Source organism: Procambarus clarkii, chromosome 12 (assembly GCF_040958095.1).
Source record: "Procambarus clarkii isolate CNS0578487 chromosome 12, FALCON_Pclarkii_2.0, whole genome shotgun sequence".
Classification (NCBI taxonomy): Eukaryota; Metazoa; Arthropoda; class Malacostraca; order Decapoda; family Cambaridae; genus Procambarus; species Procambarus clarkii.
This window is the reverse complement of record NC_091161.1, coordinates 47,541,898-47,560,996: the sequence shown is the minus strand read 5'-3', so window position 1 is coordinate 47,560,996 and position 19,099 is coordinate 47,541,898. Positions and strand designations below refer to the sequence as shown.

At 42.6% G+C, this 19,099-nt stretch overlaps 1 protein-coding gene across 1 annotated transcript in view; it reads right to left on the bottom strand.

The window, feature by feature from the left end:
* The window catches only part of LOC138363926 (uncharacterized), a 178,509-nt gene extending 159,810 nt beyond the window's left edge, over window positions 1-18,699 (bottom strand). The window contains exon 1 of the mRNA XM_069323384.1: window positions 18,631-18,699. The gene's annotated coding sequence lies outside the window, so the exon portion shown is untranslated. The remainder of the gene's footprint in view (window positions 1-18,630) is intronic.
* Between the last annotated feature and the right edge of the window lie 400 nt (window positions 18,700-19,099).

The window sequence follows — 19,099 nt, the reverse complement described above, 5'->3', positions numbered from 1 at the left end:
GCAGATGAACTACAATTAAGGCCTGTAGCCCAGATGTCATTCAATATCTCAGGGTTTGTAACAGCTGCAGGACCTCAAGTCTACCAGGTGGTACAACCATCAGTACGCTTAGGCAGGTACGTCTGTCGAGTACAAGCCATTGTGGTGGACAAAATACCAGTAGACCTACAAGTTCAAGGTCTGAGAGCAACAGCCAAATTCCTGAGAAATAGAGGAATAAAATTGGCAGATAATATTAAGTCTGATCACCTCACCGACTTCGGTCTCCTTGTAGGGACAGACTATTGTCATCGATTCATCGGTAGCCCTACTAAATATCAGGGTATAACCATGTTAAACTCTGCAGGAGGTAAATTACTCTCAGGCCCAGTATCAAGCCTGAGGAGACCTATGCCTGCAGATAAACAATACCATTAGAAATCTAAATTTGTCAGCTGATTATATTACTCCAGTAGCATTATACTAAGGAGATTACAGCTGACTATACCAACAGAGGTTGATGTTAGTATCATCATTTGAAGCTGAAGATGAGTTCATGAGGCCTCAGTGGCAAATCAGTGAACAGTAGCCTAAAACAGCTACAAGTCACTGCGACCAATGTCACTGAACCCACTGCAGTCTCAGAACCATACTTTACTTTAATGATGAGCTATTCAATCCTCTGAATCAATTAACTAAATTAAACCCCAATAAATCTGATGACTGATTTGATACATTTATTATTTAATCAAGATGTATTCCATGGGCCTCAGTGTTTATATATCAGTGACCAGTTACCTGAAGAAACTTCAAGTTATATCTAATGTCACTGATCTCACTGCAGTCCCTGAATCATACTTGACTGTAGTACTTGATCACATCCAGTCTTTTGGGTTAAATAATATGTAATTAGGCTTGAATATTAGCCTTTCAAGAGTTGACAGGGAAATGAAATCGCATTAGACTTCTAACCCCTACAACTCTAGTACGGGACATCCGTCCTGTACGAACAGACACACAAATGTGTGATTACTAACTACTAACATCAAATTAATCTAATAATTCGAAGGAGGAGTATCGGTGTTCGTCTGTTCTAATTAGGACTTCGACCCGTGAGCAGCCCCCTGGGGAATTATGTCGGAAAATCCGACACCATTTAATAATAATATCATACAGACAGATAAGAGCTGTGTTGTATAAACAAGTTACCCATAGAAAACGTAACTTGTAGTGGAATTACCGTCTAAAGAAAACGGGATATCATCACCACATACTATTATAATTCACCACCTATTATGGTGGGAATTATTATTAAATACATTAGTCTTTGGACTTTACCATCATAAAAACATCTTATATAAATTAACTTAATTATCAATATTAAAGTAGAGTAAATGTGACCCTTCTATCACTTTCTGAAATCTGGACAATGTAAGCCAGGCGTCAGTGGTGAGGGAGAGGGCAGCCATTGTTTATACGAGACCAGAGGCTCACACGGGAGCAAATTCGGCTCCTGTTAATTTTACTTGGACGTAGTGTTATGGAAACCAAAGGTGTACCATTTTCAACACGCTGTCTACAAATTCAAGTTAAGTGTCTATCCGAAACCCGTTTATCATTCATTTATGGCCATTAATGTCAGGATATAGGGTGGTCCGGTTAGAGCACGTGGAAGCCTCAAACTAAAGGTAATTAAGCCAGGTCTTCAATGTTCCATGTACAGTTTTCTCTGATATAGCTTGTCATATATAGGATTCTGGCTTCACAGCTAGCGCACTTTTGACAGGTCAAGACGAGGAAGCAAGATTTTGTGCACCAGTTACTGGGTGATATGGAAGCTACCTCAAAGAGGATAATTTGGTGTCTACACCCTAGTTATACCTGGTGGACTAACCTGCTGTACTATAAGATAAGGAACCTTTTCAATGTATGTAGTTAATACTGTAGTTTGATTGGCTGCATATATATAAACTAATAAACCCCCCCTAATGTGTAGAGGATCGATTTGTGAGATTGAGATTATTGCAGAAATACAGTCCACTTATCATTATACAAATTGCTATCGAAGTATATAAATTAACGTAAATATAAATTCATATAAATTAAATAAATATAAATCTCACAGGTCGGTTCCCACATATACTGCATGGTCTTCGCACTACTGCTCCAATCCTCATAAGTTTGCATTTGCCTGGATTAAACTCCAACAAGCATTTTCCAAACCATTTTTAGAGTGTTCAATTCCATCAGCAATGCCTCACAATCTCTCTCTGGCCCGAATTCTCATTACTTTTGCATCATCTGCAAAGATTTATATGAAGGGGTCAATTTCCTGTCAGGTCATTGATATATATTAGAAACAGGATGGGCCCTAGAAGCAACCCCTTGTGGTACCCATAACGTCTCTTCACTCTGTTGACCAGACCACACACTAGAAGGTGAAGGGACGACGACGTATCGGCCCGTCCTAAACCATTCTCAAGTCGATTGTGAAGAAGTCGATCCTTCTAGTGTTTGGTATGGTCAACATTCTTCAGCCACGTTATTGTGACTCTCTCCACTCTGATGTCTCTGCTGTGCGTGTGCGTGCGCACGCGCCACCATAACATCTAACCACTCTGAGTCCTACACACAACAGGGGCACCTGGTGGCTGAGTGGACAGCACTCAAGACTCGTAATCCCGGGTGTGTGTGAAAAAATTATCGTTGATTGACTACCAGTTGAGAGGGGAGCCGAAAGAGCAGAGCTCAACCCCCGCAAGCACAACTAGGTGAACTAGGTGAATACACACAAGACACCGAAGTCACTGGGCGACCTGGCTCACACTCTACAGACAAGAGGTTGCACAAGTGGGGCGTTTGAGGTGGCGCGGGCGGTCAGGGATGTCGTAACCTTACACACTCCCAGTCTTTGTTGCCTCTGACTGGCAAGAGTGCACCTTGTCTCCTCTGTCTCCCACCACCACCACCACACTGTGTGGCGTGGGGTCCTCTGTCTCCCACCACCACCACCACACTGTGTGGCGTGGGGTCCTCTGTCTCCCACCACCACCACCACACTGTGTGGCGTGGGGTCCTCTGTCTCCCACCACCACCACCACACTGTGTGGCGTGGGGTCCTCTGTCTCCCACCACCACCACCACACTGTGTGGCGTGGGGTCCTCTGTCTCCCACCACCACCACACACTGTGTCGTGTGGTCCTCTGTCTCCTCTCATCATGTTTGCTGATGATGCAAAAATTATGAGAAGAATCAAGACAGATGAAGACAGAGACTACAGGACAACCTTGACAAACTGGAGGAATGGTCTAGAAAATGGCTACTAAAGTTCAACTCAGAAAAGTGTAAAGTAATGAAATTAAGGGAAGGGAGCAGGAGGCCGAACACAAGGTACCATCTGGGAGGTGAAATCCTGCAAGAGTCAAATAGAGAGAAAGATTTGGGGGTTGATATCACACCGAACCTGTCCCCAGAGGCCCACATCAAAAGGATATCATTAGCGGCATATGCTAAATTGGCCAACATAAGAACTGCCTTTAGAAACTTGTAAGGAATCATTCAGGACCCAGGCAAGGGGCCTCGTAGCCTGGTGGATAGCGCGCAGGACTCGTAATTCTGTGGCGCGGGTTCGATTCCCGCACGAGGCAGAAACAAATGGGCAAAGTTTCTTTCACCCTGAATGCCCCTGTTACCTAGCAGTAAATAGGTACCTGGGAGTTAGTCAGCTGTCACGGGCTGCTTCCTGGGGGTGGAGGCCTGGTCGAGGACCGGGCCGCGGGGACACTAAAGCCCCGAAATCATCTCAAGATAACCTCAAGATAACCCTGTATACCACCTATGTTAGGCCAATCCTGGAATATGCAGCTCAAGCCTGGAGTCCATACCTAGTTAAACACAAGACAAAGTTAGAGAACATTCAGCGGTATGCCACCAGACTCGTCCCAGAACTGAGAGGATTGAGCTACGAGGAAAGGCTAAAGGAGCTAAACCTCACATCCCTGGAAAACAGAAGAGTAAGGGGAAACATTATAACCACCTACAAAATTCTCAGGGGAATTGATAGAGTGGACAAAGACAAACTCTTTAGCACGGGCAGGGCATGAACAAGGAGACACAGGTGGAAACTTAGTACGCAAATGAGCCACAGAGACATTAGAAAGACTTTTTTCAGTGTCAGAGTAGTTAACAAGTGGAATGCATTAGGCAGTGATGTGGTGGAGGCTGACTCCATACACAGTTTCAAATGTAGATACGATAGAGCCCAATAGGCTCAGGAATCTGTACACCAGTTGATTGACAATTGAGAGACGGGACCAAAGAGCCAGAGCTCAACCCCCGCAAGCACAACTAAGCAAACACCACCACGACACACTGTGCGGCGTGGTAAGCCCCACAGCAACACACCCAGCGGACCTCAGCTACACTACACACAACCTTCATCCAGCCAAAGAGAACACACGCGGTGAGGACACATACAAACACCACACTTGTTATTGTACTGTCCCAACTCCACGTGACGGTGAGACATAAAGCTCTCATCATCTCTTCCACTTGCCACAGACAAAACCATGAGACATAATTTCAAAATGAGACATGACTTGTGCCTGGAGTTGCGAGCACATAGCGTGCTCCCAAGCTCACACTATCAACACACTTTCCACCTTCCTTATTCACTACTCACCCTCGCTCTCATCACCAAAAATTAGCTCCTGAAATAAAAACAATTCCATGTATTGAAATTAGCTTTTCGTTTCTTTTCCTTCCTGCCAAATTGCATGATAATTCATGATAGATTTCGTGATTTCCGCTTATCTAAATAAGGTTTATTTGGGCGGGTGAAAGATGAGAATTGTCATGAAACTGTGAGGTTGGCGTGCGGGAGAATAATACAGTCAAGGTTTATTATAGTGACCCCATGGACCAGTGTTGCCACATCTCACCCCGAGCGTCAGTAATAATGATCATTATAACGCGGATGACTGGTAGGTATGATGATCATAAGGCTCATTATGATAACGATAGTGAAGACAATGAGGAGGATGAGCATGAGCTAAGCGAGGCAATATTACCGACACAAAACATATGGGGGTTCGTCAACACACAGCTGGCAAATGTGTGGCCAAATATATAAACAGAGAGGAACACAGACGGCCAGGAGCCACGCTCGGCCAGACACACACACGTGATTCCTTGTAACAAACATCAACATATCAAGATATATAAATAGATAATCATTGAAAAACTCGTATGATTCCTTCCAAAATGTCCATAATAGCAATGCAATACACACACACACACACACACACACACACACACACAGGCCTCTACGAGGCAGGCGCCTCGTAGCCTGGTGGATAGCGCGCAGGACTCGTAATTCATAAATATATATATATATATATATATATATATATATATATATATATATATATATATATATATATATATATATATATATATATATATGTGCGCATCTCACATTCTCTCAAAACATACCTCCCACACCTTGCTGTAGCATATAACAGATCAAAAATACTCATTCAGTAAAAGCAAAGGCCTTCTGCAGTTACCTGCTTTTCTGACGTCATCATCCCTAATGTGGCGTGAGGCGTCAACGGGCTAAATGCGGATCCCAGGAGGTTCACACATAAGTGTGAACTCTTAATCTGGCTTAATACCTTAACTGTACTCTGTGCTTCATCAAAGTTGATATTCAGCTACAATAGCTCGTATTTTCGCTCATTGCTTATATTTTCTGTTATTCGTAAACCCGTTCAAACCATCCTAACCTAACTTATTATATATAGCAAACAAATACATCCTCGTATTTACATACATACAACAAATACATACAACATAATACATGGGGGCCTCGTAGCCTGGTGGATAGCGCGCAGGACTCGTAATTCTGTGGCGCGGGTTCGATTCCCGCACGAGGCAGAAACAAATGGGCAAAGTTTCTTTCACCCTGAATGCCCCTGTTACCTAGCAGTAAATAGGTACCTGGGAGTTAGTCAGCTGTCACGGGCTGCTTCCTGGGGTGTGTGTGTGTGGTGTGGGGAAAAAAAAAAAAAAAAAAAAAAAAAGTAGTTAGTAAACAGTTGATTGACAGTTGAGAGGCGGGCTGAAAGAGCAAAGCTCAACCCCCGCAAAACACAACTAGTAAACACACACAAGGATCCAAGAGTCAATGCTCGATCCTGCAGGCACAAATAGGTGAGTACACACACCTAGTTGTGAATATATATATATATATAAATATATATATATAAATATATATATATAATATATATATATATATATTTAATGCTGTTAAATACTGTATGGCCAAAAGGATAAGATTAATGATTCTGATACAGTTTGCAATATTAACATGTATAGTTAATGAAAATGATACATCACAGTTTGCAATATTTATATATGCTGTTGATGAATGCTCGCAGATAACAGGAAAGTTGGTGGAATGAATGCCAATAAAAGGAGCACACAAGCAGTGATATCTTTGTAAAGCACAAGCAGTGATATCTTTGTAAAGCACAAACAGTGATATCTTAGTAAAGCACAAACAGTGATATCTTTGTAAAGCACAAGCAGTGATATCTTGGTAAAGCACAAACAGTGATATCTTTGTAAAGCACAAGCAGTGATATCTTTGTAAAGCACAAGCAGTGATATCTTTGTAAAGCCCAAGCAGTGATATCTTTGTAAAGCACAAGCAGTGATATCTTTGTAAAGCACAAGCAGTGATATCTTTGTAAAGCACAAGCAGCGATATCTTTGTAAAGCACAAGCAGCGATATCTTTGTAAAGCACAAGCAGCGATATCTTTGTAAAGCACAAGCAGTGATATCTTTGTAAAGCACAAGCAGTGATATCTTTGTAAAGCACAAGCAGCGATATCTTTGTAAAGCACAAGCAGTGATATCTTTGCAAAGCACAAGCAGTGATATCTTGCAAAGCCCAAGCGGTGATATCTTTGTAACCTTAATCAAAGCACAGCACAAATTAGGCGCTCATTGGACAAAGCGCTGTAACGGGCTACAGACGGAGCACCGCAAATGATGACAAAAGATGGATAGTGGATGGTGGATAGTGGATGGTGGATGGATAATACAGATGGATAAAAAGCTGGAGTGGCCACTGAAGGCCAGACAACCAGCTGTCAACTTCACAATTCCTATTGCATTATTCACTCAGAAATCTTGTACAGTAAACAGTGTTAATGAATAATATCATGGATGTCATAGTATTACACTTATGTTCGATAGTTAAGTTAGGGATCTGTAAAGTTAGGCGACTGTAAAGTTAGGGATCTGTAAAGTTAGACAGCTGAAAGGTTAATCAGCTGTAAAGTTAGCCAGCTGTAAAGTTAGCCAGCTGTAAAGTTAGCCCAGCTGTAAAGTTAACCAGCTGTAAAGTTAGCCAGCTGTAAAGTTAGACAGCTGTAAAGTTAGCCCAGCTGTAAAGTTAGCCAGCTGTAAAGTTAGCCAGCTGTAAAGTTAGCCAGCTGTAAAGTTAACCCAGCTGTAAAGTTAGCCCAGCTGTAAAGTTAGCCAGCTGTAAAGTTAGCCCAGCTGTAAAGTTAACCAGCTGTAAAGTTAGACAGCTGTAAAGTTAGCCAGCTGTAAAGTTAGCCAGCTGTAAAGTTAGCCCAGCTGTAAAGTTAGCCAGCTGTAAAGTTAGCCAGCTGTAAAGTTAGCCAGCTGTAAAGTTAGCCCAGCTGTAAAGTTAGCCCAGCTGTAAAGTTAGCCAGCTGTAAAGTTAGACAGCTGTAAAGTTAGCCAGCTGTAAAGTTAGCCCAGCTGTAAAGTTAGCCCAGCTGTAAAGTTAACCAGCTGTAAAGTTAGACAGCTGTAAAGTTAGCCAGCTGTAAAGTTAGCCAGCTGTAAAGTTAGCCCAGCTGTAAAGTTAGCCAGCTGTAAAGTTAGCCAGCTGTAAAGTTAGCCAGCTGTAAAGTTAGCCAGCTGTAAAGTTAGCCAGCTGTAAAGTTAGCCCAGCTGTAAAGTTAGCCCAGCTGTAAAGTTAGCCAGCTGTAAAGTTAGCCCAGCTGTAAAGTTAGCCAGCTGTAAAGTTAGCCAGCTGTAAAGTTAGCCCAGCTGTAAAGTTAGCCAGCTGTAAAGTTAGCCAGCTGTAAAGTTAGCCCAGCTGTAAAGTTAGCCAGCTGTAAAGAAGCGCTTGAATAAATGCCTTGCTGAAATACTGATTTTCGTGGGTGACAAATGATGCACATGAATTGCAAGATAATGAATGCGTTGGAACTTCAACTCCCCCCCCCCTGGTCAACATCACACTATACTAAAGTTACCTCAACACAAAGTTGCAAGCACGCAATACATTGGCAACACTGATGACTATTTTCGAGTTGATGACTTCGAGTTGATGACTTCGAGTTGATGACTTCGAGCTGATGACTTCGAGCTGATGACTTCGAGCTGATGACTTCGAGCTGATGACTTCGAGTTGAAACTACTAGTTGTTTTTTGAAGGCAATTCTACAGAGTTTTTTTGTATTGCAAGTTCTTCATACTTTTCAGCCTTGAAATCCAAGGTCAGATAGAGTACAGCTTTACGTTGACACACTCACACATTGTAAAGCAGTGTAGCAAGATTTTTCTAAGTTAAGGAATGAAGTCTACGAGAGCCTTACCCGCTGTAAATGTCTCTCGCGAGAGATGTCTTACATTTTTGGGATCCCAATCGGTATCGGTGGTAATGAGCTCACAATGTGATCCTGTTTACGAGGGGGAAGGTTGTTCGGTGTTGATGGTGGCAGCTTCTATGTTAGTGGCTTTGTTACAATGTACCGCTTTGACGAGTGTGTGTATTTTCCCAACCCATTGTACCTGCTTCTATGAACATGTCCACAGGAGCCGTGATGAGGGTTCGAACCTATTGTGATTTCTGCGTGTACCTTCTTCTATTTCATAAATAAGTAAATAAAATATCTGGGACGAAATTACCCCAGAATGAAGTGTTTTCCTCTCACAGATTATGAGCATGTGTGGAAACGTCTTGACAGCTCATTTCTGTAATAAACACAAACAAATCTTGGCTTCCTTCCCAGTTCACGACAATTCAGTACTGAAGGCTGCACCAGTCACTTCCTCCACACTCTGATGCACTGTGACAGACCAAGAGGCAGCCGTCAGGTGTCAGGAAGCAGCAATAAGATAAAGACTTTGATCCAGAATCAGTCTTTCCTGCTCCTTGAGGCCAGGATCTTTCTTATCAAGGTCAGCGTCTGACCCCCAGATGGTACAGGAGTCTGGTGCTCGCGTGACCTCCAGCTCACTCATACAAGTTTATCCCTATAAATTAAATCTCAAGTATTGCACGGCACAGCCCCGCTGTTATGCGGCAGTTACAGCCCCGCTCCTGGGCCAGGTAAGTCCACTACGGGCTCACCATAGCCCGTGTTACTTGCCCCGCTCCTGGGCCAGGTAAGTCCACTACGGGCTCACCATAGCCCGTGCTACTTGGAACCTTTTGTTCTCATATGAGTAAACTCTCTATTAAAATTATCATGTCACTCACTTTCATACTCACAGTTTCACACTGCACACTCATTCACTCACTCATATACTTCTATACTAAAACACTCTCTAACACTCACACACTCACTCATACTCACACACAAAAATTATGAGGAGGATTAAAACCGAGGAATATAGCAAAAGGTTACAAGATGACCTAGACAAACTGAAGAAATAGTCCAACAAATGGCTACTAAAGTTCAACCGAAGTGAATGTAAGGTAATGATACTAGGCGGAGAGAACAGGAGGCCAGACACAGGCTACTGAATGAGAGATGAAGTTCTTCATGAAACGGACAAAGAGAAAGATCTAGAAGTTGATATCACGCCAAACCTGTCTCCTGAAGCCCACATTAAAAGAATATCATCAGCGGCGTATACAAGGCTGGCTAACATCAGAACTGCCTTGAGAAACTTGTGTAACGAATCATTCAGAATCTTGTATACCACATATGCAAGACCAATCCTGGAGTATGCGGCCCCAGCATGGAGCCCGTACCTTGTCAAGCACAAGACGAAGCTAGAGAAAGTACATAGGTATGCCACTAGACTAGTCCCAGAACTAAGAGGCATGAGTTACGAGGACAAGCTGTGTGAATTACACCTCACGTCGCTTCACCCATGCCTGGGGACAAAATTACAATGGCGCTCTGATCATTGCCAGAAAACCCATAGACTGGCGAAGTGTTCCGTGCCGTGAAAGGTCAGGCTAACGACCCATCGTCATCCCCGGCTAACAGCCCACGAAATGTGTAATTATCGACAAGATCAGGTATCCACAGACCTTGGCAGATAATGGAGTTCGATATATTATTAATTTTTAAAGGCTTCAATTTTTCTTTTAAAACTACAATTTTGAGAATTCACATTTGATGAAATCAGCTAATGTACTAAATGGGGTTTCTTGCCCATTTCTGATGGGTATTTTGTCTTCTGTTATTTTGGTTTTAAACCCCCTTACCTACTCTATATGTAAACCACGTCACAATTCTTGCAAGGTCTTTTATAAACCCCGTCTTTTCTTTGGTCAATATAAACCAATGTTTTCAGTGAACAAGAAGAGATGGATACAAACCACAGATATGTGAGTAAGGAAACCTTTACTGTAATAAAAGTGAGGAAATGGAATTAACTAGAACTGGAGGAAGTAGGAGCTACTTTCATATCGATTTTCAAAATATAATACGAGTTATGTTGGGAAAGTCATTACATTTTATTAAGGCGGGGGCCCAGAGCTGAAATTCGATGCTGTAGACACGAATAGCGTACTACACAGCCATAAGCGAGCGTGCATAGATCTACATGCACGCACGAACACACACACACACACACACACACACACACACACACACACACACACACACACACACACACACACACACACACACACACACACACACACACACACACAGGACGCAGCAAACAAGTTTGTCCCAGTCCAAAAGGAAAACAGAGAAATGAAGATGAGAAACCCATGGTTTAATCAAAGATGTAGGCTAGCTAAGCAGCAAAGTAAAAGGGCATGGAGAAACTATAGGAATAACAGGACACTGGAGAGCAGAGAAAGATACCAGAATGCCAGGAATGAATATGTCAGGATGAGAAGAGAGGCAGAAAGACAATACGAAAATGACATCGCAAGCAAGGCAAAGACTCAGCCTAAATTGTTGCATAGCCACATTAGGAGAAAAACAACAGTAAAGGAACAGGTTATGAGATTAAGGATAGGGGCGGAAGGATTCACTACAAATGACAAGGAAGTGTGTGAGGAATTGAATAGAAATTCCAGGAGGTCTTCACCTTAGAACAAGGAGAAATTCCAGAGGTAAGTGAGGGAATAGCTAACCAGGAACCACTGGAAGAGTTTGAGATTACCAGTGGGGAAGTAAGGAAGTGTTTACTAGAGTTGGACGTGACGAAGGCTATAGGCCCAGATGGAATCTCCCCTTGGGTTCTAAAGGAAGGAGCAAGAGAACTGAGCCTACCACTCTCCATAGTGTATAACAAATCACTGGCAACAGGGGAACTACCAGATATTTGGAAAGCAGCTAACGTAGTCCCGATATACAAGAAAGGGGATAGACAGGAGGCACTGAACTACAGGCCAGTGTCCCTAACCTGCATACCATGCAAGCTGATGGAGAAGATTGTGCGAAAAAAACTAGTGGAGCATCTGGAGCGAAGGAACTTTGTAACACAGCATCAACATGGGTTCAGGGATGGCAGGTCCTGCCTCACAGGGTTACTTGAATTCTACGACCAGGCAACAAAAATAAGGCAAGAAAGAGAAGGGTGGGCAGACTGCATATTTTGGATTGTCAGAAAGCCTTTGATACAGTGCCTCACAAGAGGCTAGTGCGAAAGTTGGAGATGCAGGCTGGAGTGAGAGGGAAGGTACTCCGGTGGATAGAGGAATACCTAAGCAACAGGAGACAACGAGTCTGTGTGAGGGGTGAGGTCTCAGATTGGCGAGACGTCACAAGTGGAGTCCCGCAGGGGTCAGTCCTTGGACCTATACTGTTTCTGGTATATGTAAATGATCTCCCAGAGGGTATAGATTCGTTCCTCTCAATGTTTGCCGACGATGCAAAAATTATGAGGAGGATTGAAACAGAGGATGATAGTAGGAGGCTACAAGATGACCTGGATAGACTGAGTGAATGGTCCAACAAATGGCTGTTGAAGTTCAACCCGAGTAAATGCAAAGTAATGAAACTAGGCAGTGGAAACAGGAGGCCAGGCACAGGATACAGAATAGGAGATGAAGTACTTAATGAAACAGACAGAGAGAAAGATCTAGGAGTTGATATCACACCAAACCTGTCTCCTGAAGCCCACATAAAGAGAATAACGTCTGCGGCATATGCGAGGCTGGCTAACATCAGAACGGCGTTCAGGAACCTGTGTAAGGAATCATTCAGAATCTTGTACACCACATATGTAAGACCAATCCTGGAGTATGCGGCCCCAGCATGGAGCCCGTACCTTGTCAAGCACAAGACGAAGCTGGAAAAAGTCCAAAGGTATGCTACTAGACTAGTCCCAGAACTAAGAGGCATGAGTTATGAGGAAAGGCTGCGGGAAATGCACCTCACGACACTGGAAGACAGAAGAGTAAGGGGGGACATGATCACAACCTACAAAATCCTCAGGGGAATCGACCGGGTAAACAAGGATGAACTATTCAACACTGGTGGGACGCGAACAAGGGGACACAGGTGGAAGCTGAGTACCCAAATGAGCCACAGAGACGTTAGAAAGAACTTTTTCAGTGTCAGAGTAGTTAGTAAATGGAATGCATTAGGAAGTGATGTGGTGGAGGCTGACTCCAAACACAGTTTCAAATGTAGATATGATAGAGCCCAATAGGCTCAGGAATCTGTACACCAGTTGATTGACGGTTGAGAGGCGGGACCAAAGAGCCAGAGCTCAACCCCCGCAAGCACAATTAGGTGAGTACACACACACACACACACACACACACACACACACACACACACACACTCACACACACACGACTAACATAGTGATTAAAACTACGACGGTCGTCAGGCAAACTCCGCCCACACTAGCTCTCTTTGTACTCTCAGCCACTACCACCACCCCCACACCCTCCACCCCCACACTATCCACCCCCACCCACCCCACAAGAGCCGCCACTATCCTCCCCACACGGAAACGCAGCCACATAAACGAACACCTCTCAAAATACCAAACCAGTACACTTGTTAAGAGAAGCATAAAAATCATGAACACAAATGCAGATGGAATTACAAATAAAGTGGCAGAGTTACAGGAGAAAGTGACAGAAGAACCAACACACGTGATCGCGATAACGGGCCCCAGACTTGACAAGTGTTATAGGAAATGCAATCTTCCCCCCAGGATATCAGGTAATAGGGACAGATATCGTATTACATAATCCCTCATGACTCTTACCTTCGTCTCCCTTACCTCACTGCCTGTCCTTTTTGTCATTTATAAACTTATTATAAATTATTCGGCTGCCCTAATAACCCAAAGGTTATTAGGGCAGCCGAAATTTGTCTACCTAATCTTCAACACTCCACCGGACCAATCACTCACACCAATCTCCCTCTCAACTTGTAGTTCTCGCCGATTGGAACACGGAAATAAAAGAAATTCAAATTCTATTTATAAAGTTAGGTTTCCTGGCGAGAAACTTGACAACACAGGAAAACTTTATTGAGACATTTGGTATTGGAGAAGATGGCAGGTCCATATGAGATTGACGGGAAAATCTATTGACAGCATCCTCTTGCCCCGGTGATCCAGTGCAAGAGGAGACATAAGGAATATACCAATAACTTAACTCGGAGATACATGTGTGTAAATCACGAAAATTAACACGTGATGTAAAATGTGACAGTGTCAGACCAGGGAGGAAGAAGTAAAACAGGAATTTCCTTAAGTAGATAAGGAATTTCCTGGATATATATATATATATATATATATATATATATATATATATATATATATATATATATATATATATATATATATATATATATATATATGTGTGTGTGTGTGTGTGTGTGTGGAGGTATGTAGACACAGGAAGGTCTAGAACAGATAGCACCATGATGGTGAGGATGGTGGTGATGGTGATCTTAATGATGGTAACAAGAGACTATAAACGTCATAAAAAGAGACTGTAAACGTCGTAACAAGAGACTATAAACGTCATAAAAAGAGACTGTAAACGTCGTAACAAGAGACTATAAACGTCATAAAAAGAGACTGTAAACGTCGTAACAAGAGACTATAAACGTCATAAAAAGAGACTGTAAACGTCGTAACAAGAGACTATAAACGTCGCAGAACACAAAGTGATGACAACAAACAATTTATATACATCTTGTCACGGAACACCAAACAATTATACACACATTATTGACACTGAAAGTTTGTTCAATTGAATGACAAAGATATCTTTATCAAACTGTCTACTAATGTTCAATACATATATGTCTTTACTTTTAAAATCAGTAACAATCAACTTGTGGCTTTATTAGCGATAATGAACTGTGAGGACTAACAGGACGGTGGCCCAGGCGGCAGGCTGCCACAACTACTGCTCCAAGGTGTCACAACTCACATAACAACACCTCAATTCAGGCTTAATGATCAAAAGTGAAACTCACTGAGAAGCAGCAGCAGCATCAACAGGCTCAGCCCGCGAAGCTCACCATTGCTGGCCCACAAATTCATCATTGCTGGCTCACTACAGATGATTATATGCAACAGTGATGAGGTGCTCAACTCTGTCCTGCCGTCTCCAATAATGATGAAAACTATAGTTAATATCGATGCAGGGAGGGAGGGAGAGATCAGGGGAAAGCGCCAAGCCATTACGACTATATAGTACTTGGAAGGGGTCAGCATAAGGATTTAGGATGGAAGGAAAGATGTAATATGGATGGAATGTATAAAATATGGATGTTGTACTCCCCCCCACACACACAAAACATATTTACGTTTTGTACGTTTATCAAACGTACAAAGGATATAGCAAAGGATACAACACTTTAGTATACTAATATTTGTTTTCATTTTCAGTGAAGTATTTTCAGTAAAAACAATAGAGGTGTGCAGGTGAAGGAAAAAGTTGGGAAGTGTGGCATGTAGAGTAAGTTATGTTAATGGCAGGCGGGCGGTCTGGCAGGGTTGGCTTGGCAGTGGGTAACAAGTTCCGATAAAGATTGTACCTATAGTCGTTCGGAGTCCAGTTGCCAGAAAGTTCTCCTAGAAATTATCTAGAATATTTTGAGGTATTTGTCTCCTGACAGGAACTGGTGCCCTGGTGTTAGCGCGGTCACCTATCTTCACCTGGTAAGTTTTGTGATTGAATCTTTATCTTCTTATCTCCCCCTTTCTCCATGGCTGCCAGTGAGGCGGGGTCGATGTTCATATGTAGTAGCCGTTGTTCAGTTAAATGCTCGTGTGTAAATTTTATTCCCCTGGATTTTACACCCTCTTGAAGGTTTCTCCGGTCTTCCAAGTGGGTCTTTTCTGTCGAAAAAATAATTTCGTCGGGAACTAACAAGGAATCCTGGAGTTTTGCTTGCGAATGAAGCATTATCTATTAACTTCTGGAGGTCTATTTACTTTATACATTTCTTTAATAGTGGGGATGTGGGCGTGTATCATACTTCTCAAGACTGCTGGTGACAAGTCCCCCATTCACCTGGACATTTGCACTGGTGGCGTTGATGCAGGTTGTGTGTCCATGCATTATTCAGTTTTCCTACAGTTGCTGGCATTTGCTTTCTTCCTCGCTCCAGCTTGTTTTAGCTAGTCGCTCATTACTTTGTAATTTAAAAGCCAGAGTTCGATGACCTTGACATTTAAGCATGTATAGGATGGTGTTTGTTCTCAGGTGAGCACTCATTAAAGAATGTAACACTCTCTTAACTATAACTATAAAGCTAACCTGAACTAGGGTTGAATAAGCATTTGTAGTTCAAACATGCGCAATATTAGGCTTAATTTAGTATATATATTTACAATACTAGGCCTATGGAAAAATTAGGTTTTCCTTCTTGTCTTCTTTCTTAGGGATTTTACAAAATTAATAGTACCAAAAGTGGACGGAAAAAGTTGTTAGTCCATCCTTCCATGTCCCCTCTCTCCTGTCTCCCTCCCCCGTATCCCCTCTCCCTTGTCTCCTTCCCGTGTCCCCTCTCTCCTTTGTCCCCTTTCCGTTCCCCAAACTCGTGCCCCCCCCCCCCTTCACTCGCCATCTTCCCCGACCCAAACACAGGCCTGACACAGCGCCTCCAATGCCCAAGATTAAACTGAAGACATTAGAGCTCTCTGGAGCTAACGCGACTAACAAAACACGACAAGTTTAATCCACCGCTCATTTAAAGTTCGATCATTTTCATTACGGTCCAAAAGAAAGACTCCCCCAAGAGAGTCATTCATCTTCCCGGCCTCAGCTCACCGTCCTGTTAGTCGTTCCTTTAGCCAGGAACGACCGGTCGTTTAAATACTCGGGTATGACTCCTCAGATGTTTGAAATGTGAAGCAACTATAACACAAATCATTGGAATAATTGCTACGGCAACCTTTATTAGGAAGCTGATTTTATTGCTTAAGTAAACGAGAGGTCGAGCCCACACACATACAGATCAACCCGTCCTCTTAAAAATAACGTCACTCTTGGCTCGTATGCGCGCTACGGCCAAATTTGGACGTAATTTGAAATGAAAACGACTCACAAAAGTGACGTACTGTCCCGTTTTCTGTTTGAGTCGTCCGGCTTACGCAGACAGGTTAGGAGAGGAAACTTTCAATTAACGTTTTTCATAACTTTTGAAACTTTATGAGAATTTCCTGCCCACCTAACCTATCAGAGGACTCTTAACTTACTGTTGTTGAAAAAAAAAAAAATCCCAAATTTATTTTCATATTTTTTTCATTTTCAAATTACGTCCACTTTCGGCCATACGAGCAAACGGCCAAAAGCGACGTTATTTTTAAGAGGACAGGTTTTTCAAGATAGGCAAGTACAGCAACTACATAAGACACAAGGACTTTTTGCGAAAATAATGCCAAACAACTGCACAATATAACATGTAAACATTGTATTTGCCTGGAATTTGGTTCCATTTGTCATTGTCGGGGACAGGAGGCCTGTTGGGTGTATCGACGTCCCCCCGGTAAGCCAGGGGCGGGCAAACCTTTCGTCGTATGAATGCCATGTTTTACTGAGTGAAGATTTCGTGGGTCCGCTTTGTTTAGGGCAGTACAAATAAACAAATCCACAAGGGCCGTGACGAGGATTCGAACCTGCATCGAAGTTAAATATATCTTTAACCCTGTCGTAGCTCATTCGATTAAGGCAGTGTCTGGGATGCTCCCGATGCAGGTTCGAATCCTCGTCACAGCCCTTGTGGATTTGTTCATTTGATGCATCACGTTAGTGTGATCGCTGTGTGTAGAGTCGTACAGAGTTTAGTGTCGTATAGTAATATGGTATAAAAGATGTGTTAATACTGCATTACAGTGGCTTACATTTAAGATCCAGAAGAACTTACGTATGCATTTAAATACACGGTATAAATAGGTACTCAGGAGTTAGTTGGCTTGTTATGTTGCACCCTTGGGAGTGCCAGTAGTGGCCCTCCCTAGGGTGCAACCCCCTACCGAGGCCCATCCCCTCACTCTATTTTTTTTTGGGGGGGGGCCTCGGTATAAACCTAACGTATGTATAAATATGGGCTGCCTGTCCCCAATCAAATTAACTATTATTAATTATTATATTTTCTGGATCACAGATTTCCTTACCATAGTTTTTCCATTTTAAGGTCTGACTATTAAAGCATTGCAAGTTATCAATTGTATTAGAGTGCTATTGTTCATTATTGTTCACATGAATTTAAAATTGGTTTCAAAGGCCGCACTGAGTTCAATGAAAGGCCGCATGCAGATTCCACCCCCCCCCCCGCTAAATTCAATTAACTTATATTTACTGCCTGGTGAACAGAGGTATCAGATGGAAGGAGACGTGCCCAAACGTCTTGCCATGCCCAACAATTGCTCTCAGGTCCAATCGCTATGGGCCGACTGCTCTTAACTACTACCACTGCAAACCACTTGAGTGTTAAGATCCCCTCGAAAAAAATGAATATATTTATTTCAATAACTTCAACCAAATTAGGGATAAGCACTATCCGTCAGGGAATCGCTAGTTTCCTACGATAACCAGTCTGGACCTAGTTAGCTAGCTTAGTAGCTAGGTAGCAATACTAGGACCTAGTATTGCTAGCTTGGTACGATACCTGCTTTAGACCCTTGATGTTGGTAGCTTGGCACGATAGCCACTCTGGGTCCTTGGTATCGCTAGCGTGGTATATAATGACCATTTCCACAACCATAGTCGTAGATTCCTTAGCAACGACCCCTCCTCTCCCCCCCCCCCACCTCCCCGCCAACACAAACACTGCATTACAATCAGCAAAACAAAACAATATTTCAGGTGATTTTATCGGGCACGAGCGTTTCGTAGTGACAGCGTCGTTATCCATTACCCGCTGGTATTTAAATCCTTGCCACTACTCCACAAGGCTTTAAACAATCCAGGTAATCACCTACCATGAACGCCGTGACGAGTGTAATTACGTAATTCCCTCCCGAGGTGACGCCGCGGCCGACGCCTCGCTCATACTCGACAATTTAATAATGGCCGACCTGACAACAACAACAATATGCCCATTTTTTCACTTATTTTAGAATGCTGATGAGGAAAAAATTTATATCTGATGTAAATGTAATGATTGTAATCAGACTGTATATATATTACTTGTTTAACTTTACTATTATTAATGTTATTAAAATCAAATCAATAAAGGTGCACTTGGGGGACATCTAAAATAAGACGAAGCGGTGGTGGTTCCTGCGCGGGTTCAAATTCAAATTCGAATTCATATTTTTTTTTATTCAGATAAAAGTACATACATAGAAGATGAGTTACAAACATAAAGTTGGATTATAGATAGAGATGGTACATACAATACCTAAAGCCACTAATTGTTTGTTTACATCGTAGCTCTACAGCTCTAAT